Genomic DNA, 23,581 nt, shown 5'->3' with positions numbered 1-23,581 from the left:
TTAAATACCAGGATTGCATTACATACAGAGTGTAGAGTTCAGGGGGTTACACACAGAGTGCAGAGCTGTCACTTGTAAACACAGAAACCAGACTTCTGTGTTTACAAGTGATTGTGGTGAGCAGGCACCAAAGGGTCTGAGCCAGAGGTGGTGGAACTGAGTTCCCCCAAGTTCCCCCTGAAAAAAAGCCCTGCATTGTAATAAAGCCATTGCTTAATCTTTTGTTTCAAAGGTATCTAATAGTAAATATGGGGGCTTAGTGGAAAATAATTGCACCTCAAATTGTGCAAGCAGGATTTTTTTTTAAAAGGGACTAGTTTTGCACATTGATGAGCAATGATGCTTGTAAATTATAAAGAAAAGTCAAAGTAAATGTTATGCTTTTTTTTAAAAGGAGAGAAATCATGTATTTCAACCAGTAATAATTATTACAGAGTAAAGATATGGTAGGAGGAGAAGGAGATATTATAGTTGCCTGCATAGGTGTGTGAAGCCTAAAGCATTAGGTTGTGCACCCCAAAGCTCAAACACACATGCTTGCTTGTATGTATATATATATATATATATATATATATATATATATATATATATATATATATATATATATATATACTGTAGATTACAGAAGATAGATAGATATACATTGATCTTCCTAGGCGCAGTGAAAGAGAAGTGCGGAAGCACTTTTATTATGGCAGAGTCAGTCAGTGGGAGATCTTTTCCATCTCCCCACTGGCACACAGAATGATAATGCTAGTGCACACTGGGTGATAATGGTGTGCCTAAGCACATCTGGCACACCCCCTGCACACATCTATGGTTGCCTGAGGGTAAAGGGTATCTCCACTTTCATGGGATTTAAAAAAAAAATAATAATAATAATATAGCATATACAATTGCTACACAATATTGTAATTGAATGTTATTAAAAATGCAATACAATATGGCTACCTGAAGGTGTTCTGTACACAAATGGTATACAGACCCCCCCCCCCCATACTCCAGATATGTTAACTCCTGCTAGCATCCACTGCAACAAAAATGTTGCTTCCAAGGGTAAATCACATCTAAAGGGATGCAGACCCTCCCACTTTTCTCAACCCAGCAAGTGCAGCAGCTATTTGATAATTATAAAATCACTCCCATGCAGATTCAATTTGCTTATGGACACAGACAAACAAACAGCTGTTTCTTCAGAATAACAAAAGGTAGGAACTGCAAAGTTTGATAAAATCCTTGCAATGTACATCGATCACCCAGAGGGGAATGTTTTTTGCTTGACAAAAGTGGAGTTACTCTTTAAGTTATATTATAAAGTTTAACGCTTTCTTACATTTGCCATATTTACATTACCATATTTAAAATTAAAATGTTTACAGTCCCCCTCATGGGTTTTCAGTGAATTCACCATCTTCACTTGACAGCTGCTGCAAAAAAAAAAAAAAAAAATATTAATTTGTAAGACAAGCAACTGAAACTAATTTTTCTCTATGAACAAAACCTGAGTCTTCTCTGGAGGTATACAGTAAAGCAAATTAAATCTCTTTGCAATTTACCATATTTACCTTTTTATTCTTCCGTTTATCATGTGATGCTCATCCTAGTAAATTGTGATATCACAGTAATGTGAAGTCCCACACTTTGCATCAACCTGCCTAATTTACCTTTACCCACTGCATTTATATAGTAGTAGATGTACTAGTGCAGTAATGGTGAACCTTGGCACCAACGATGTTTTGGAACTACATTTTCCATGATGCTCACCTACACTGCAGAGTGCATAACCATCATGGGAAATTTAGTTCCAAAACATCTGGGGTGCCACGGTTTGCCATCACTGTACTAGTGCAAAAAAAAGGCAGATAGTTACTGGTTAAATAAAACTGTTGAGAATGCACTTATAGGCAGTCTTCAGTCTTAAAATCCTGGATGAAGCTACTGTTCTGGTCAACCATCAATTCAATCCAAATTCTAGCTGTTTGAAATTTGGGAAAACAGCAAACTAATGGGGTAGTTCACTGCTCGAAACAACCATTACCAAACATGTACTTTCTTGCATTTGAACTGTGATAAGGTGTCTTGAAAAGGCCAATCATGGGGGTTTTCCACTGTGCCAGTCCCCTCCCTATAAAAGTCAGTGTTCCCAACGGATTTTTTATGGTGGGTTGCAACAGATATGTAGTAGTTAGTGAAAGCTTATAGGCAGGGAAAGCAGTGTTCCTATTGGTGCAACTGTACAAATATTGTTTTGTACAGTTGTCTAGCAGATTAGGGAGAGATTTGAGAGTGTTTACAGAGACAAGTGGGCCCCTTTCATACAAAGGGTCAGATCAGGTCCACCTGTCAGTTTTTCAGGCGGACTTGATCAGGCCCTCAATTTAGCCCTATGGACCAGTGGTATAAGCTTTTGTCTGTTTATACCCGCCTACCTCCAATCCGATCCATTACGCTAGAAAAAAATGGTGGTTGATCTGTCTAGGTGGATCGGATTGGAGAGCAGTCAGGTGTATGCGGACAGCACAGTCCTTTGCACACGGCTGCCCATAGAGGAAAGCAGGCTCGGTCTATATCCACTCTGCATTAGCTGAGTGAGCATGGTCCTGTCATCCGCCTGCTCTGCTCTGATCAGCAGGGGTCAGGACAGATCCCCTTCTGATCTGAACAGATTCCGCCCCATGTCAAAAGGGCCTTAGAATACTGGGCTGATAGCTGAAAAAACATCTACCTTAACATGCAGTCGCAGATATACTCAATGGGGTTGATTTAATAAAGTCAAATAGACTGCATTTTGCATTCAGTGTCCCTAGAGCTTAGTCAATGTAGTAAAGCTCTGCTGATTTCTATCATCCAATCATGTTCAAGCAAAAAAAATGTTTTACCTTGCACCTGATAGGGTATCCTTTACAAAGTGAAGTTTCACCGCATTCACTAAGCTCTGCAGAAAATGAGTGCAACTTGCAAAGTGCTCAGTCTATTAGGCCCCGTACACACGACCGAGTTGAATCCTATTTAATCCTAACTTTTTTACTGCTACCTGCCTTTCCCCCTGGCTATAGAACTTTCACTCTCCACTTGCTGCTGCCTCCACTTAACCCTGAGTTGTGGAAGGTTGAGCAGTCTATGGTCATATTCTCCTCTGCAACTATATCTCCAGTGTGCTGACTATAATGGCATGAACAATTATAAATTTGAAGCCTGCCCTCATTTCCTCTTCCTCTGCACCACCAGCATCTCAGTCCTCCTACACATATTCCTCCTTGGCTTCCTGCTGCTTAATTGCATTCCACATATGCGTGGAGGGCAGGCATGGCCTTATTGGCAAAAAAATCATACTTGCTACTATGGTATTACATGCCATAAACTCACAGAAAGGAGTGATTCCAGAAGCTTGAATAAGAGCCAGCTAGCATTAAAATACTGGGCATGGGGTGATTTAGGAATATTTATTCATTTTGCTCCAGTAGCAGATACATAAGAAAAAAATACAACGCAGAGCTCTGATCTGTGGACTGGCCCTGGTTATAGCAGTTAGAAAAAACTTTTGTTTTTGATAAAGATCTGTTGAACAACTTTGTGTCAATGCCAATCATTGTATTGCATTGTTTTTCACACTTGTAGACATTTTATTGATCGTTAACAACATAAATGGTGATTTTTTTTTTTGTCGATCGATCACACGACCAGCGAAAATTATTTAAAGATTTTTTACCTTTGTTAACCCTCCCACTCTCAAACTGTATTTATTTCGCCAGTAGATAACCTGAGGTATACAACATTCCATTCGCACAAATGACATTTGATGTTTGAGCCCTCCTTCCGTTGGCACATTTGTTTCTTTTTTTTTTCTAAATATGGATGCTCAAAAAGAGGAAAAGTAACAATTGCAATGCAATAATGTCACTGGAAAAGAAAGAACAAAGGAAGAAGAAAAGAAACACTAAAACTGCAAAATTTTCAATTCTTTCTTTTAGTTGCTTGTACTTCCGGGTTACATTTTCGCATGCCCTTGCGTTGTACGTTTTTTCTGACTATTTAGGATCGAGATGTTCAAACACTACCATGCAACAAATTTAGAGTTTTTTTTTTCATCTAACAATTATTCAACTTATTCACACAATCATACAAGATTTGTTTAAGAAATATGAACTTTGTTTAATGTTTAGTGCTCCCAAAGATACTCTATTTTTTTAGAACCATCCCTATTCCATTACCCAATAGTTTCTGATAAAGTGTTAATTCTTTGATAAAGCTCTTCTTATGGCAAGGGAAATATAGCAAGGACAATACAGTTTTCTATACTAACAAAACATAAAAGCAAGGGAGGTATACATTTCTAGACATTTGTATTCGTTTTCGTCCGAATGCATTTTCGTCCAAATTTAGGGTATTTTCATTATCGTTTTAACAAACGAACGCACAGAATCCGAAATCCGAAAGAGCCGACATAAAAAAATGCTTTATTTTCGTTTTCGTTGCTACAACAGTTCGATATAGATAGGAGATTCAACATGACGCTGACAATAGCAACCTGTGTCTAATGAACCTGTGGTCGAATGTGCCTAACCTAACTCTATTAGTCCAAGATTATTCTACATAGAGAGGAAAGATTCGACAGAGAGAGAAACGATTTGACATTATAGAGGCAGTGTTGGGGTAAAACATTCGACATGAACGACGAAGATTCAACGAAGCAGCAAAAAACATACAAACGTTGAATCTGTCAGGCTTATGGTGTCTGTCGACAGTTCTAAGAAGATTCGACAAGCAGCTAAACTGTACAACGCCACAATCGTACATTTCCGGTCAAATGCTCAGCCCATAGGCTATAGAAGAATTTGAATGTCGGTTGACTAGTAATAATAATTTATGAATATAATTTTTACTAGTGTCATACAACATTAGAATTGTTCTATAGCTTGTAGGCAGAACATTCGACCGGAAATGTACGATTGCGGGGTCGTACAGTTTAGCTGCTCCGTCGAATCTTCTTAGAACATTCGACAGACACCATAAGCCTTCAATGACAGATTTGACCTTAATTCATTCGGATTTTCGGATGAATGCATTTTTTTAACGAAACTAAATAAATAAAAATGAATTTTGGGAGTAACTAAATAAATGTATTTTTCGGACGAAAACTAAATTCCGAAACATGCCTATAAATTTCCCAGTGCTGAGACATTATACTGTATATGTTGCAGTTCTAAAAGATCAATTGCATGCTTGGTTTGATAACCCATCTGAACCTCTCTGGGTTGCCCTAGCGAAAGCTATGGTAAACAATAGGGACCTATCTTCATTACTATTGGCCAAGTTGACAGGACTACCAGTAAATCTCCCTGCAGTTCCAGAAATTCAGGCCTCTGTGCAAGCATGAACCCCTTTTTACCAAAACCACCAGAGAACTCATCAGAAATCGAAGCCACCCCTTTCTATAGTTGTATTCAAAATTATTCAACCCCCACTGAAATTGATTGTTTTGCCCAGTTTGACATTGATTTTGATCATTCAGTCATCCTGCTTACAATTAAATCAAAGAGGCACGTGTAGGTCAGACAAATATAACATAACATTTATAATGAAATAACCACAAATGTCTTTTCTGTGCTCACATCATTATCCGTTTTATTCAACCCCCAGTTGACATTCAATCTTAGTACTTAGTACAACATCCTTTTACAGTTATAACAGCTTTTAAATGTGAAGCATAGCTTGACACAAGTGACTTGCAGCGATCTACGGGTATCTTCGCCCATTCGTCATGGGCAAAAGCCTCCAGTTCAGTCACATTCTTAGGCTTGCGCACTGCAACTGCTTTCTTTAAGTCCCACCAGAGGTTCTCAATCGGATTTAAGTCTGGTGACTGCGATGGCCACTCCAAAATGTTCCAGCCTTTAATCTGCAACCATGCTCTAGTGGACTTGGAGGTATGCTTGGGATCATTGTCCTGTTGAAAGGTCCAATGTCTCCCAAGCCTCAGGTTTGTGACGGACTGCATCACATTGTTATCCACTATCTCCTGGTACTGAAGAGAATTCATGGTACCTTGCACACGCTGAAGCTTCCCTGTACCTGCAGAAGCAAAACAGCCCCAAAGCATGATTGACCCCCCGCCATGCTTCACAGTAGGCAAGGTGTTCTTTTCATCATAGGCCTTGTTCTTCCTCCTCCAAACATAGCGTTGATCCATGGGCCCAAACACTTCTAATTTTGTTTCATCAGTCCACAGAACACAATCCCAAAACTTGTGTGGTTTGTCCACATGATTTTTGCATACTGCAGTCGACTCTTATTCTTTGGAGACAGCAAGGGGGTGCGCCTGGGAGTTCTGGCATGGAGGCCTTCATTACGCAGTGTGTGCCGTATTGTCTGAGCAGAAACTTCAGTACCCACATCTGACAAATCTTTTCTCAGTTCCTCAGCAGTCACAAGGGGACTTTTCTCCACTCTACGCTTCAGGTAGCGCACAGCAGTCGAAGTCAGCATCTTCTTTCTGCCACGACCAGGTAGCGTTTCAACAGTGCCCTTTGCCTTGAATTTGCGAATGATGCTTCCTATGGTGTCTCTTGGTATGTTTAACATCTTTGCAATCTTCTTATAGCCATTGCCCTTCCTGTGAAGAGTAATCACCTCTTCTCTTCTCTTCCCGGACCATTCTCTTGACTTCACCATGTTTGTAACCACACCAGTAAATGTCTAGAAGGAGCTGAGTATCACAGTCATTTTAAAGCTGCCTGATTGGTGCTTATTAGGCTTTATTGCTGCTCCCTGACATCCACAGGTGTTTTCAATACCTGATTGAAAACACTACAATGAACCTATGTTCTTCAGAGTGGTAGTCTTTAAGGGGTTGAATAATTGTGTAAATGAAGAATTCACAAAATAAACATTTACTACTGTATTACAAAACCAATTGATGTCATTTTAGTTGCATATGGCTCTTTAAGAAGTCCTTGTAGGATTTAATTCTGAATACAATTACAAATGTACACTAAATTCCCTAAAACCCTTTACAGCATTGGGGGGTTGAATAATTTTGAACACAACTGTATGTATTGGAATACTTGATACCTCATATACCTCATACCTCATATTCATGTTCAGCCCTGGATCCAGCCCTGGATCCAAAAAGAGATGCAGTTTATAAAGGACCTTTCTGTAGAGGTTACAGATGATAGCCCATTTTCATTGTTACATTTTCTTGGTCAACACATTTTTTTGCATGGGATTATTGCACTATTGCACTTTTTCAATCTAGCATCCCTAATTGTATGGATGTTATATACTGCACATATGTGACATTCTATTGTGATTGTTTGCTAATTAATTTTGGATTTTTTGTCTTTATATTTCATTATTAATTTATTCACTGTTTCACGAGCGCCCCCTGTCTTTGTTTTTCTTCATATCAATATGACAACGTTTTTGCTTATAATTCGCACAAAGTAATGTCGCACAAAGTTGCCTGGAATTGCTGGACTAGAATGTCCCCTATTATCCAAATATAGAAGCCTAATTTATAATCTTTTATTAAGGGGGTCAAGCTCTACTGATTACTGGTGTCTAGTGGTGCGTAGTTTTGTTTCTTTTTTCTTTTTTTGTCTTACCTCTACTGCACCATTTCAGCAGTAGCAATTTTTTATGTGATTAAAGCGAAGCTACAGGCTCCTTTAGAAAAAAAATAAAGTCAGCAGCTACAAATACTTCACTTAAGGACCGGAAGATTTTCCCCCTTAATGTCCAGGCCATTTTCTGCGATATGATACTGTGTTTCTTTAACTGACAATTGTGTGGTCGTGCGACGCTGTACCCAAACAAAATTGATGTCCTTTTTCACACAAATAGAGCTCTGCGGTTTTTATTTTTTGCACTGTAAACAAAAAAAGGAACAATTTTGAATAAAAAACAATATTTGTTACTTTTTTGCTATAATAAATAACCCCAAAATAATTATTTTTTTATTGGTTTAGGTCGATATGTATTCTTCTACATATTTTTGGAAAAAAAAATCTCAATAAGCGTATATTGATTGGTTTGCGCAAAAGTTATAGTGTCTACAAAATAGAGGATAGATTCATGGCATTTTCATATTTTTTTTATTTTTACTAGCGGGAGGCGATTTTTAGTGGGACTGCGACATTGTGGCAAACAGACCGGGCACTTAACTAAATTTTTTTACACTTTTTGGGGAACCAGTGACAGTAATCTGTGCTAAAAATATGCACTGTTAGGGAAGGGATTAACACTAGGGGTGATCAAGGGTTAAATGTGTTCCCTGGGTGTAACTGTATGGGGGACTGTGTGACTGGGGAAACACACAGACACATCTTCCTGCATCTGTGTGATCTCCCCTGTAAGAATGGTGATTTGCCTTGTTAACACAGGCAGATCCCCATTCTGTCACTGCGGGGAACGATTGCGAGTGTCCAGCAGACATCGAGTCCGCCCCACCAGCTGATTGGCTCCCCCGATAGCCAGTGGGCGTGCACAAATTGCTGTGTATGAATCGATGTACAATGACAGCAATTCACAGGATTGAGCCACATTGCCGCAGTAGAACTGCGGTGGCTGGTCCTTAAAGGGGTGGTTCCCCCTAAAACAAATTTCTAACAATACATTCGTAAGACTGCTTACACTGCGGGTAGGCTGGCTTTTGTTTTGTTTTTTTAGTACATACCTCGATATCGCCGTTTCGTCCCTTGGCGGTGGGCGTTCCTAGTTGATTGACGTTCCTCCGACGGGCACATACGTGACGTCACGACTTTCCGAAAGAAGCCGAACGTCGCTGCGCAGGCGCCGTATAGAGCCGACTCTATACGGCGCCCGCGCAATGACGTTCGGCTTCTGTCGGAAAGTCGTGACGCGCAGTATGCGCCCGTCGGAGGAACGTCAATCAACTAGGAACGCCCACCGCCAAGGGACGAAACGGCGATATCGAGGTATGTACTAAAAAAACAAAACAAAAGCCAGCCTACCCGCAGTGTAAGCAGTCTTACGAATGTATTGTTAGAAATTTGTTTTAGGGGGAACCACCCCTTTAAGTAGTTAATTTTAGGACACTTCCCTGTCCTGGAATCTAATGATGTCTTCACCTTAGCAAGTTTTTTCAGTTGGCTCTCAGGTGCTGCCGCCGCCATTTCTTCTAAGGGAAACCGGCAATGAAGCCTTGCAGCTTCACAGCCATCTCCCTAATGTGCATGCACAAAGCGCACTGTGCTTTGTGAATGGCCCAGTGGTGGGGGAAGGAGGAGGAAGGCCAAAGGTGCCACATGTGGCAGTGTAGGGGGGGGAAGCAAACCAGCAGAGTATTCCCCATTTGGGTGGAGCTCTGCTTTAAGGATGTACCCTCTTCAATATATACAATATGGTCAATGCAACTTCATGACAACTTAATGTTTAAAGTTGTTAAAGTAAACACATTTTATTTAATTTCTTAATTTTTGCAGAAAATTGTGACAAAAAATCACTTTAGAAAACTTGCCATGACTCTTACTAAATACCTCAGACTACATTCCAAAAGGAATCATTTGGGCGATATTTTTACTGTCTGGGATTTTAAGGGCCTCAAGGAATTAGATGAGGCTGGCAGTACATTAGGATTGGTTAATTCTCATATACATTTAGCGCCCACCCCAAATTATGGGGCACTATTTCAAATCTAGGGGATGTCTGGATCAATACTTGGATCCAGACCTGTATAATTAATACAAATTTGCCTCTGCTCTGGCTGTGGTACTATCTGGTAGTTTTCCCTTGCTGCCTGCAGGTAGCGTTACCATCTTGGGCTTATGTTGGGCTTATGTTGGATAACAGGTGTACCATAGTGTGTTGGGTGTCCCTTCTCGGCAGCGGTGCAGTGGGAGTGGTGACCCCGCTCTGCATGCTGGGTTGGGGTACTTAAGGGGCAGACACCCACAAGGGAGGAAGCTGTCTTGATGAAGGAGACCAGGGGAGGACCTGCCCTGGAGGAGATCGGCAAAGTGCTGATGTCTCGGTGAGGCCTGGTGACTTGATTAAGGAGGGATCCACTACATTGAACGCCCTGCAGTTCGCTGGTTTGGCTTAAAGGCTCTTCTACTGCATGGCTGGAGGTTCAGGACTTTGAAATCCTGTGGCAGAGGATTCCTGGACACATCCAAGTTCATCCAAAAGGTCTGTGGCAGAGACCAAGTTCATCCAAAAGGTCTGTGGCAGAGACCAAGTTCATTCCACGACAGTCTGTGGCAGAGACCATCTGGACATTAGTTTGTGCATCATCACGGCTGCTAGGCCATGTGAGAGGGGACTATCCGGGTGAGCAATCCCCACGCAATAGTTGAGAGTGGAGACTGATTGACTATTTTTTAACATTCTGTACCTTGTGCCTGAACCTTCCTCTACTCTTCTCCTACTTTCTCTCATTCAAGTTACCCTGCAGTGAAAATAAAACCAACTGTTGAAGGTTTTTCATCTGTCTGGACATTGCATTTACTATGGACTTCCCTACCCTGACAGCGAAGCTTAAGAGGTAACATGGAAACCCAAAATTTAACCAGCAGCTCCTTCGGGGGTAGTGCTACATACAGTATATAGCAAAAAAATAAAAACACCTGTGGTGATCAAATACCATCAAAAGAATGCTTTATTTGTGTAAAAAAAATGTAATAGGTTTTATTTGCATACAGTTCATGACAATGCAATTGCTAGGTAAAGTAGCACAGTGCTGAATAGTAAAAAATGCCAAGGTCATGAAGGGAGTAAAACCTTCCAGACATCAAGTATCCTCAAGTTGTTTATATTTAGTATCAGCATGGTGGCTTATTGGTGAGTCTTCTTACGTAACTGGACTGTGATCCGGTCTCCGGTTCACATCAAAGATACAGTATCTCGCAAAAGTGAGTACACCCTCACATTTTTGTAAATATTTTATTATATCTTTTCATGTGACAACACTGAAGAAATTACACTTTGGTGTTGTCTCTCGCACTCTCTCATACTGGTCACTGGAAGTTATACATGGCACCACATGGCAAAGAACTCTCTGAGGATCTGAAAAAAATAATTGTTGCTCTACATGAAGGTGGCCTAGGCTATACGAAGATTGCCAAGACCCTGAAACTGAGCTGCAGCACAGTGGCCAAGACCATATAGCAGTTTAACAGGACACCATAGGTGTGCACAGCTTATTTCATTTCATTTGTGCACAGCTTATTTCATTTCATTTGTGCACCCAAAAGCTCAAACACATATGCGTCTGTGTGCATGTGTATAAAAACTGATGGTTTTAGTAGAGTAGTGGACTGTGTCATAAGGTCAGAGATTGGTGTCAGTAGGGCAGTGGACGGTGTTAGTCATTTTTAATTATTTATTCATTTTTTTACATTTTTTAGGAGCCCTGTTAGGGGGCTTTGGTGAAATATTGGGGGTCATCTGCGCCACACAGGGTGATTAGGATGTGCCCAGGCACACCCAGCACACCCTGTGCACACGCCTATGCAGGACACGTTCCAATAAGAACAGACCTTGCCATGGTCGACCAAAGAAGTTGAGTGCACATGCTCAGAACCATATCCATAGGTTGTCTTCGGGAAATAGACGTATGAGTGCTGCCAGCATTGCTGCAGCGGTTGAAGAGGTGGGGGGGTCGGCCTCTCAGTGCTCAGTCCATACGCCGCACACTGCATCAAATTGGTCTGCATGGCTGTCATTCCAGAAGGAAGCCTCTTCTAAAGATAATGTACCAGAAAGCCCCAAACAGTTTGCTGGAGACAAGCAGACTACGGACATGGATTACTGGAACCATGTCCTGTGGTCTGATGAGACCAAGATAAACATTTTTGTTTAGATGGCGTCAAGCATGTGTGGTGGTAACCAGGTGAGGAGTACAGAGACAAGTGTATCTTGCCTATAGTCAAGCATGGTGGTGGGAGTGTCATGGACTGGGGATGCATAAGTGCTGCCAGCACTGGGGAGCTACAGTTCATTGAGGGAACCATGAATGCCAACATGTACTGTGACATACTGAAGCAGAGCATGATCCCCACTTTCGGAGACTGGGCCGCAGGGCAGTATTCCAACATGATAATGATCCCAAACACACCTCCAAGATGACCACTGCCTTGCTAAAGAAGCTGAGGGTAAAGGTGATGGACTAGCCAAGCATGTCTCCAGACCTAAACCCTATTGAGCATCTGTGGGGCATCCTCAAACAGAAGGTGGAGGAGTGCAAGGTCTCTAACATCCACCAGCTCTGCAATGTCATCATGGAGGAGTGGAAGAGGACTCCAGTGGCAACCTGTAAAGCTCTGGTGAACTTCATTCCCAAGAGGGTTAAGGCAGTGCTGGAAAATAATGGTGGCCACACAAAATATTGACATTTAGGGTGTCAGCAGTTTAGACATTAATGGCTGGGTGTTGTGTTATTTTGAGGGGACAGCAAATTTACAATGTTATACAAGCTGTACACTCACTAATTTACATTGTAGCAAAGTATAATTTCTTCAGTGTTGTCACATGAAAAGATATAATAAAATATTTACAAAAATGTGAGGAGTGTACTCACTTTTGTGAGATACTGTATGTTTTAAAAATGTTATATGATCCCAAAGTAAGGCCCTGTACACACGATCAGTCCAAACTGATGAAAGCGGACTGAAGGTAGTTTCATCAGTCCAAACGACCGTGTGTAGGCGCCATCAGTCAGTTATCCTTCGGTCAAAAAAAATAGAATTTGCTTTAAAATTGAACTGATGGACTGATAACCGATTGGTCAAAACTGATGGTTAGTACGCAAAAGCATCAGTTCAAAACCCGCGCATGCTCAGAATCAAGTTGACAAATTCTAGGAAGCATTGAACTTCGTTTTTTTCAGCACGTCGTTGTTGTTTTTTTCGTCACCACGTTGGACTCGGTCGGTTTTTGAACCGATGGTGTGTAGACACATCAGACCATCAGTCCATCAGACCATCAGACCATCAGTCTGTTTTCATCAGTTTGGACTGATTGTTTGTACAAGGCATAAGTGTTGGTTTCCATGCAAAATACAGTATACATTTTCATGGGTTATTTGAGGTTATTTCCACCGATATTGTTTTTTAAATGTGTATTATTAAGTGATATTTTGCAGTAAGTGGCTACACTATTATTGTTTTAATCATCTTAGTAAAGCACTGTAGATAATGCAATGTACTGTATATATGTATATAAAAGTAATTATAAAGTCTTGTTTAAAAAAAAAAAAAAAAATAACAAACATGTTATACTTAGCTCCTTTGTGTAGTGGTTTTGCACAGAGCAGCCCTCTTCATCTGTCCTTCTTTAGCGCTCCTGGCCCCTCCCTCCTGTTTAGTGCCCCCACAGAAAAAATGGTTGCTATGGTGGTACCTGAGCTGAGCCACAGCTCCCTGTGTCCATTCAGACACAGATCCACGGCCCGGTTCCGGCCCCTTTCTCTCCTAATTGGCTGACTAACTTTAATTGACAGCAGCAGGAGCCAATGGCACTGCACTGCTATCTCAGTCAAAGAGGAGGGGAATCCCAGGAAGCCGAGACACTCTTGCAATGCATAGAATGCATTAGGATAAAAAAAAAAACTTTTGCCATTACAATCACTTTAAATAATACATTATTTATACCACTCACAGGTGGTATTTATACAACACACTTTAACACTAATTATATTATAGACAAATTTACATAATATAATATAATGGATTGATTCCATTATGTGTGTATTTGGCCATGTGCAAGCATTATAATATTAGTAATAATTATGTAAAACACAGCTAAGATCTTATTTAATCTTACAAATATATTTTCATATCTTTCAATGTATGGAAAGCAACACTAGTCTAAACGATGTAGACAGGAAATCGTGGACAGAAAAGAGAAATAAATGAGTTTGGCAATGATGTTTTTTGTCCAGTGGTAGTGCTGTTGGCCAACTGCTCAAGTGATTACACATTGATTTCATCTAGTTTTTTGTGTCAGCAGGCATATTTCATAACCTAGATGGAATAGGTATATGCTGTAGGCATACCTTATATATGACAAGAGGATGCCAAATGTGAAATTTTGCAGTTGTCCTATGCACAAATTTGTCAGATTTAGCTGTATACTTGTATGACTAAGTTATTTCAAACTAGGGCTACAAATGGCCATAGCAAATGGCCTTATCACGTTCTCTAGCTGCTCCACTGCATCACCGAGTTCATACCTTTGTACCAACCACTGTCCTGTTAAAAAAAAAAAAGTTTTTTTTTCAAATAAAAAAGTTAGCATGTAGGCATATACAAAGACAAATGACTGTACACTATGTAAAATTCAGATGGTTTATCCTAATATATTCAATTATTATATTATTTTTCAGATTGCATATAGCAAGGCTGCAAAAGAAAAACGGGAAAAGAGAGGAGATGTTGCGCTAGTTAATTAATATGATCTAAACACAGATGGATAGGAAATAAAAAATTGAAGCCAGTAAGTCCAAATTAAATGGGAAGCTGTAAAAAGAAAATGAGAAATAGTCCCAGTATGTCCACAATAAATAAGATTCATATAAAAGTGAACAAATGTTGAAGAACAAATGAGACAGCCACCACCACGAATCAATAAAGAATGGAGGCTTACCACATGGCAAGCAATAAATGCTTGCGGCTGCAAACCCCAGCCAGGGCCTTTAGGCGATCCTCACGGGGGGGGGAGGGGGGGCGGTGTGGAGAAGGATGTTGAGACCCCCAAACGAATCCACGATTTTTGTAACGTGTCACAAAAGAAAACACTCAATGGTGAAGTATGTCGTGGATCAATACACATATAAGGTATATAGTGACTTACGAACCACCACCACCAACACCCTATAAATCGGAGGCTTACCAGAGCGTATGAAAATAACCAGCATGTGGCTAAAACCCTAGTCTGGGCCTTTAAAAATCCTGGGATGTGATAACAATCCTTAGGGATCCTCCGTATTCAGCAGGTACTATTCATTCGATCTGCCATTCGTTCAATAACCAAACACCACCATCTTGTTCTCAGTTCAGCATCAAGTGATGCTGAACTGAGAACAAGATGGTGGTGTTTGGTTATTGAACGAATGGCAGATCGAATGAATAGTACCTGCTGAATACGGAGGATCCCTAAGGATTGTTATCACATCCCAGGATTTTTAAAGGCCCAGGCTAGGGTTTTAGCCACATGCTGGTTATTTTCATATGCTCTGGTAAGCCTCCGATTTATAGGGTGTTGGTGGTGGTGGTTCGTAAGTCACTATATACCTTATATGTGTATTGATCCACGACATACTTCACCATTGAGTGTTTTCTTTTGTGACACGTTACAAAAATTGTGGATTCGTTTGGGGGTCTCAACATCCTTCTCCACAACGCCCCCCCTCCCCCCCCCCCGTGAGGATCGCCTAAAGGCCCTGGCTGGGGTTTGCAGCCGCAAGCATTTATTGCTTGCCATGTGGTAAGCCTCCATTCTTTATTGATTCGTGGTGGTGGCTGTCTCATTTGTTCTTCAACATTTGTTCACTTTTATATGAATCATATTTATTGTGGACATACTGGGACTATTTCTCATTTTCTTTTTACAGCTTCCCATTTAATTTGGACTTACTGGCTTCAATTTTTTATTTCCTATCCATCTGTGTTTAGATCATATTAATTAACTAGCGCAACATCTCCTCTCTTTTCCCATTTGTATTGTGTATGTATGACACTCTGTTGTTGCAGCTCTGTTAGGAATTTTTGATTGTTCTTTAGCGCGGTAATCTTTTCTTTCATTGCAAAAGAAAAATGTGGGCATCTAAGCTGACAGGGCTTGGATAACATGAATACATGAAAAGTTTTCATTAGAAGAGGTGAATGGGGAAACATGTAATTTTATATAATTTGAGTACCAAAAACGAGTACAACTTATTGATGATGATGGTGGCGGTGGCGGTGGCGGTGGTGGTGGTCTTGGTGGATAATGGTGATGATAAGATTTTTTGTGGACTTTCCTTTTCCTCTTTCAGTCTTCATAAATTTTTGTCTTACAGATTGTTCAGACAGTCAACAAAATTTTGACAAATACTCTTTTTTCACCAGAGAAGATTAGCATGTGAGAGCAATCTAAAATTTGTGCCTGGGAAAGTACATATCAGGCAAGTGATTTTAAGTTTCACTCCAGCTCAGTAAAACAATATTTTTGTAAGTCGGGCGTTTTTTTTTTTTTTTTTTTTTGCTTGGCCAAATGTTCAAAGAAAAAACACACATTCCTCCAAGTAAGCACAATTTTTATAATTTTTACAGGATTTACTGTAATGGGTATAGTTATAGCTGTGTTCAGCCTTTTCCATTAGGGCAGGGGTATGCAACCTCACCCCTGCAGCTGTGGTGAAATTCCATTATGTCTCTGCCTCTAGGAGTCATACCTGTGATGTCTGGGTCTTGCAATATCTCATGGGACTTGAAGTTTCACCACAGCTCGAGGGTCGAGGTTGCCTACCCCTGCATTAGAGTGTGCACCCCTAAGGTCAAACACACATGCGTGCGTGATTTAAAAAAATATATATTAAAAAAATAGATACTTATCAATGTAAACAAGCATTTTCATTTTTTTTTTACCTTAAAATGATGGTGAGCATAGCCAGTCAGTGAGCAATGTGCAGTGAGGACAGCCAGTCAGTGGGCAGTATGTAGTGTGATGGCTGGGAGAAGTTCTCCAGTTCTTTATGTGCAGCATAAGTCTTGAACAAGAAGAGATGGAGCATAGAGGGGATTCCTGCAATGATGAAGGTAGACCTCCACCCTTCAACCACTTGCCCCATTTCTGGAAGTAGAAGACTCCCAGGCCACCATCACTGCTCCGCCTCCTCCCCAGTTTGAGCTGCTCAATTAGCCAGAGCAGCCACATGTGAGTGTGAAGAAGGTTGAGTTCGGCCACACCCCTGCCTCGCCCACCACCTCCTCACATTGGGGAGATACTGCACAGCTGAGAGTCCAGGCTGGCTGCAAGCCTTTAGGGTGCTGTGTTTGGGGCACTAGAGGAATACTGCAGCCGATGGAGAATGTCAAAGGCAAACCTTACTGACCGGTGACAGAGCTAGTCGCAGTAATGGGGGTTAACCCAAGCACCCCACTGGATTAGGGTGTGCCCAGGCACACCCAGCACACCACCTGCTCATGTCTATGGGTATAGTGCCTACGTTATACTACAGGAAATTCTAGCTGAAGTCATTAGAGTTTATTTACTAAAGGACTGGGACTGTTCACTTAGTGCATAATGTGACACTGGGGGTTATTGACTAAAACCGGACAGTGCAAAATCTAGTGTAGCCGATCAGCTTCTAATTTCAGCTTGTTCAATTACGCTTTGACAATAAAAATGGAAGCTTATTGGTTTCTATGCAGAGCTGCGCCCGATTTTACACGCTCCAGTTTTAGTAAATCAACCCCATTATTATTACTTAAAGTACTCAATCATGTAGCAAAAATCAAGGCAAAAACCAACCTGTCTAAGCAATGCCCTAAAACTCAAACCTTTGTCTGAAATTCCTCCTAAAACAATCAGTGTATTTTCTGGTATGTGAGGGCGCCTATGCATTTCTGTGCCTACAGCCTTCATGCTGTTTATCTTCATTATAAGAAATTTGAGGCACTGCAGATTTTGACTGGTAGTCTTGAGAGATTTGGGGTGAAATGTGGTATTTTCACTACTGTACTGATCACTGTTCTCCCTGCTGGAGGCTCTGATGTGAGAAAAGCAAAGCCCTACCTCTAGTAAGATGGCCCGTTGTAGAACAAGGTATGGTAAATCGCTATGGGGAAAAGATCAGCTGAAGAGAAACCACAGCCATTACTAGCTACCATTCCTTTGCCTTCTGCCTATTTTGTTTAGCACAGCTCCCAGTGTTCAGTTTCTTCTTATTTAATAATCAAAGTCTCTACTACGTTTGTAAATCAATCCCACTGACTTCTTTTAAAGTCTGGAACAAGTACTGCTCAACAATGAAGAAGATTGCACTGCTTTGAAAAGTCTAGTCAAGCAAAAACGAATACACTGCAATGGATTTTTGAGGAGTTTTTGTGAGCCCTGGCAATGGTGATGATTTTTATTATTTACTAACTACTTGCCGACTAGCCGCTGCAGTTGTACTGTGGCAGGTTGGCACGGCTGCGCGAATCACGTCATTGTATGTCGGCAGCCTTACCAAGCTATAGGGGCATGTGCTCCTGTGGCGCAATGCGGGAGCCATTGTGTGGGGCCAGTGGCCGCGATGTCTGGCGGTCATCCGCGATCGCTCACCCAGAGAGCCAGAATGGGGATCTGTCAATGTAAAGACTGATCCCTGTTCTGACATGGGAGTAGAGTGAGATCTGCTGTTCCTAGTGATCAGAAACAATGATCTCTCTCCTCCTCCAGTCAGTATACTGCCCCCACAGTTAGAAACACCTCCCTAGGGAACGCTTAACCCCCTGATTGCCCCCTAGTGTTAACCCCTTCCGTGCCAGTGACATTTATACAGTAATCAGTGGCTATTTTTAGCTCTAAACACTGTATAAATGTCAATGGTCCCAAAAAAGTGTGAAAAGTGTCCGATCTGTCTGCCGCAATGTTGCAATCCTGCTAAAAAATGCCATTACTAGTAAAAAAAATACTAATAAATAAAAATGCCATAAATCTATCCCCTATTTTGTAGACGCTATGGGCCGGATTCAGAGAGAAGATACGACGGCGTATCTCCTGATACGCCGTCGTATCTCTGAGTCCGGCCGTCGTATCTATGCGCCTGATTCATAGAATCAGGTTACGCATAGATATGCCTAAGATCCGACAGGTGTAAGTGACTTACACCGTCGGATCTTAGGCTGCAATTCCAGGCCGGCCGCTAGGTGGCGCTTCCATATCTTTTATGCGTCGAATATGCAAATGAGCATTTATGCCGATTCAGAAACGAACGACCGCCCGGCCCTTTTTTTTATTCGTCGTTTGCGTTCGGCTTTTTTCGGCGGAAAGTTACCCCTGTTATAGCAGGGGTAAGTGCGGCGTATCCTATGTTAAGTATGGCCGTCATTCCCGCGCCAAGTTTTGAATTTTTTACGTCGTTTGCATAAGTCATTCGCGAATACGGCCGGACGTAATTTACTTTAACGTCGAAACCAATGACGTCCTTGCGATGTCATTTGGAGCAATGCACGCTAGGAAATCCGCTAACCTATCTGAATCTAGCCCCATAACTTTTGTGCAAACCAATCAATATATACGCTCATTGCTATTTTTTACCAAAAATATGTAGCAGAATACATATTGGCCTAAACTAATGAAGACATTTTTTTGGGGGGGGATATTTATTATAGCAAAAAGTAAACAATATTGTTTTTGTCTCAAAATGTTCACTCTTTTTTTGTTTATAGCGCAAATAATAAAAACCGCAAAGGTGATCAAATACCACCAAAAGAAAGCTCTATTTGTGGGGAAAAAAAGGAAATTGACAGTTAAAGCGACGCACTGCCATGTCGCAAAAAAATGGCCTGGTTATTAAGGGAGCATTTGCTCCTTCTGGTCCTTAAGTGGTTAATAATACTACTGCTACTGCTGTTCATATCAGGCTGTTCAGATTCTATGTAGAATCACAAAGGTTTTACTTTATACATACCAGTTTTAATTTTTAAAATGAAAGAGATCATTGTATCTAAAGATTTAACTACCATACATTGCACTGGAAATACAAATTTAAATCCATGTGCAGCCCAACAACAAATGAATATTACATAGAATGTGTTAAACCTCCAAGGTCCAGAGCAATTTTCACATTTTCGGACTGTGTCATTCCCATAAAAATTAACAGCTTATGTGAGTTTGTATGATTTTGTTTTGGGGCATTTGGGTGATATGTTACATCAATACAGTTGTATTTATTCATGTTTTATAGTAGAATCTATCAGAAAATATTCAAATAGTAGAATCTATCTGAAAATATTCATAAAAATAATACCTGCTATAGATTTAGTCGTAAAATACTCTCAAATAACTCAAAACAATTGTTTTTTAGTTTAGTTTCTGAATGCGAGTGCTTATTACAGTGATTAAAAATACATTATTTTTGTTATTTTATGGCACTGGACTTCCACAAGTCAAGAGGAACAAATCCTATAACATCACAACAGAAATTAATCCCTGACTAGGTAGGTCAGTGTGTCATCCTAACACCTTTTCAGTTTCATTTAAAGTCTTTACTAATTTGCCAAGAAAAAAATAGCCCCAGATGGTTCTTGTTATTTGAATCACGTTCAGTCTGTTAATTTAAAATAGTCACCCACAGAAGGTTTTTATTTCAAATTATATCCTTAACTTTTATCCATATGAAGGTGGTATCCTCCACAGTTGGAAGGCCATTACTTTCTCCTCCGATTCACAAATCCCCATGAAAGAAATCAATGCAATAAATAATGCGACTTATCGTAAGGTGGTTCTATAAATCCAGAATTGTGCTAATCTAACTGTGCTAATCTAACAATAATCATTGTTATTGTGTTATATTGTTAACATCATTTGAAAGCTTCTGTCAAATAAGTTTTTGTAAGTGAGTTAAACTAGAAGCATTGAGTAAATATAGTAAACTCTATCCACTATTCACCTACAGTTAAGGAATGTTTTATTAATATTTACTTTTGGTAAGATAGAAAAAATTAATTAATTAGTTAATTACATTTTTAATAAATTACAAAACAAGTATTTTAAAAGCAACTAGTGTAAGTACCTGAATCTGACTTTGCATGCGCTTCCTGTAAAGCAGCACTGAAGCTGGCCATACAATAATAGATTTTCAAACAAACGTTCATATAAATATTTGTACAAACATTTGTACATTCGATGCCTTGACAATTGTAATTTAAGTACTTAAAAATTGAATTTGCTTTGCTTCATTTGCATTTACAAAATTAAAATTATTTAGGCCAGCTGTACACGGTTCAAATCTTGGCAGGTTCAGCAGGAACCAGCCGAGATTCGCACCATTAATGGGCAGGCTGAATGTACCAAGTTGATCGCTGCTTTAGCCGCTAGCGATAATCACTGTCTTCTCCTGGCAGGGACGGCTTCCCCCCGATGGGAGCAGAGAATGGCTCAGCAAGAGGGATTCCCTTATCAGCACTGTCTGTGTTGATGGGAAAAACGTGCAAATGTATGCAACAAATGGAAAAGGGTCTTGTGTCACCAGTGACACATCTCCATCCCTAAACATAGCAAATGTATACAGGAAGTCACCCTGGGACTTTGAATGAGGTGTGCACAGTTAGCCACTAAGTAACAGAAGTAAGTACAGTATAAATATTAATTCAAAGAATGGTATACATGGGTGATGTAAACAATTGCGGAGCCAAATAAGTTGCGCATAATAAAAGTAGAATTAAAACACGAATGTCATACAGTATGCACAGGCATCTAGAGACCCGATGCGTTTCGCAAGACCATAGCTCGCTCCTTTAGGGGTAGGTGCACGTTTGATGTATTTAAATGAACAAAGAGATATGTGACACAGTGATGAATGTTAAGGCAATTGGGAAGAGGGGCCAGTGGTAAAAGACCCCATACTTACCAATCGGCAAAACTAGAGTACCACTAGCTGGATTCCCCAAGGGGTGGCAGCGACATATGTCAGTGAATACCCCTCGGGCGATACGGCGGTTAAATTGTTAGGTGGACATGGCTAGGATTTCCCCTTTCACTAGCTCACACTCCAAACGCTATAGTGGACTTTGCTGCTGCCAAGCCATCCATTTTGCAAAGGTACACACATCCCCTTCACTCTAGCACTCACTCTGTGCTTGATATCAATTAATTAAATTTGATATTCACATTTTTTCACACACCTTTTTTCCCCCTTTTCTAGGGATTGGTTCCCTAGATATTGTCTGCTATATACACGTACCCTTGGTCTCCATGTCCGTTCCATCATTGGATCAGTTCCGTTTGTACATGATTTTCACACGCACACAATCATACAATTTTTGTCTACTTTGCCAATTCAGACATTATTGATACATATATCTGTGTTACATCATATATGCCTTTACATATACAACTATACTATGCTTTTATGGCTACTCTACTATTTTTTTGGCATTCACTGAATGTGTATTTGTGTTACAGCTGACACTCAATTATTTACATACTGAGACATCTAGGGCCACATACTTTCACCCATGCCGTGTCTGCCATCCAATTGTTCTCTGGTTGTGGCTGTGGTCGGCTTCTCCGCCTTAGCTCCCATGCTACACACCTGTTGCTGCCACCCCTTGGGGAATCCAGCTAGCGGAACTCTGGGTTTGTCGATTGCAAAATATGGGGTCTTTTCAACCCGTGGCTGCAGGAAAGAAATTCTCACCATCTATGGCCTGTCTTACACTGTTATAAATTAGTTTGTTTGAGAAATATTTTCATTCCTGTTCATTCAAATTTGCCTGTCTCTACAGTAAAAAAAAAAAAGCATTGATTTTACCCCACCAATGGTTAGGAAACCAAACAAGAAATTTGGAATAGAATTCTACTAATGTATGGCCAGCTTTAAAAATAGGGTGGCACTAAAGCTGCCCATACATGGATTGAAATTCTGTTCAGCAGGGACCAGCCATATTTAAATTTATGTAGGCTGATTGTACAGAAGACGATCTACCGATCAACTTCTGTGCAACCAAGCTGTCTGAAATTTTCTACATAATCAGCAAAGTTGGTTATAAGTGGCAGTGCTGATCACGGGTATTCTGAAGGTGGGGAAGTCTCCCAGCCATCAGAACACAAAAGCTCAGCAGGAGTGATTCTCCCATACACATCAAAAAATGTGTGGATGAGGGAATCGGGTCCTGTTTTTTTATTCAACCCGCTGCTTGAGCGAAAAAAATCTAATGTATGTCAATCAGAATCTGCTGTGAGCATGTGCTGACATGAGAAAAGTATAAAATGGGAAGCGGGATGGGATCATTGGTGTGCTGTTGCTCTTTCACTGTTCAATCCCAGACTTATGGCAAGGAGGTAACCAGGCTGTATTGCTTGAATGCATTGGAAAAAAACTCAGCTAATAAACCTGGATTTACTGTCTGGCCTGTATAAATCTCAGTGCTGGATGAACAGAAATACAAATCCTTTTGCAGAAAAAGAATATGTCTTTCAACTCTGTATTGTTTAATTTTAAATGCTTACAAATATGCTGAGTTAAAAGAACATCTTATTTATTTGAAATATGAGATGTCTCTCTTGTCAAAGATTTTGTTAAGCAAAAGGACAATTTAAAACACAAAATGTAAAAAATGGATTTGCAATAGATAAGTACTTCATTCTTATCTAAGTACCTTACTTTAGAAATCTGCTCCAATACATAGCATGAAAGAGCCATGACCACAGTCATTACAGTCAATATGATAATTTTCACAACATTGCAGTCATCTCAATAGCCTGTGAAAGTTAAAATATATTTGTGCTGGTAACAACATCAATGTCTTTTTTTACCTTAGTAATTCTATTTAAATAGAATTTGTTATTTACATTTCACAAATAAATCCATCTTTTGATTATAATTACTTTCCCAATTTTTCAATGTTCCATTGGACTTATTAATTAC

The sequence above is a fragment of the Rana temporaria genome, chromosome 2, assembly GCF_905171775.1.
Source record: "Rana temporaria chromosome 2, aRanTem1.1, whole genome shotgun sequence".
Taxonomy (NCBI): Eukaryota; Metazoa; Chordata; class Amphibia; order Anura; family Ranidae; genus Rana; species Rana temporaria.
The sequence above is the reverse complement of the archived record's forward strand: the minus strand, read 5'-3'. Positions refer to the sequence as shown.